We start from the raw sequence: 541 nt of genomic DNA, 5'->3' as shown, positions 1-541 counted from the left end.
AAAGCAATTTGGGAACTCTTTTTCTGGGATGGCCCTCAGAACTGTCGTTGTTATTTGTTAAGTTCTGACAATTGAGTTCAAGATCTTGCCACTGTGCGCTTATGCTGGCAGCAATGTACGTAACTGTATTGCAACACCCTCCCTGCTCACCTGATCTGGCCCCCAGTTACTTTTATCTTTACCCGAAGACAAAGAAAATATTGAAAGGAAGACATTTGATGACACTCTGGACATCAAGGGTAATACGATGACAGTTCTGATGGCCGTTCCAGAAAAAGAGTTCCAAAATTGCTTTGATGGGTGAACTAGCCGCTGACATTGGCGCGTAGCTTCCCAAGGGGAGTATTTTGAAGGTGACCGTAGTGATATTCAGCAATGATGTACGTAGCACTTTTTCTAGGATGAGTTCGTGAACTTAATTTTCATTCCCCATATGTATATATTTTACAATCTGAGATTGATGAATTGGCTTTCCATTCACATGATTTTTATATTTTTGCGATTATATGGTAGTTCTATGTTGCTGAGCTTTAAGAAAATA

The sequence above is a fragment of the Carlito syrichta genome, unplaced genomic scaffold, assembly GCF_000164805.1.
Source record: "Carlito syrichta isolate Samal-C Ts95f unplaced genomic scaffold, Tarsius_syrichta-2.0.1 Scaffold113587, whole genome shotgun sequence".
NCBI lineage: Eukaryota > Metazoa > Chordata > Mammalia > Primates > Tarsiidae > Carlito > Carlito syrichta.
Note: the sequence above shows the minus strand (reverse complement) of the source record.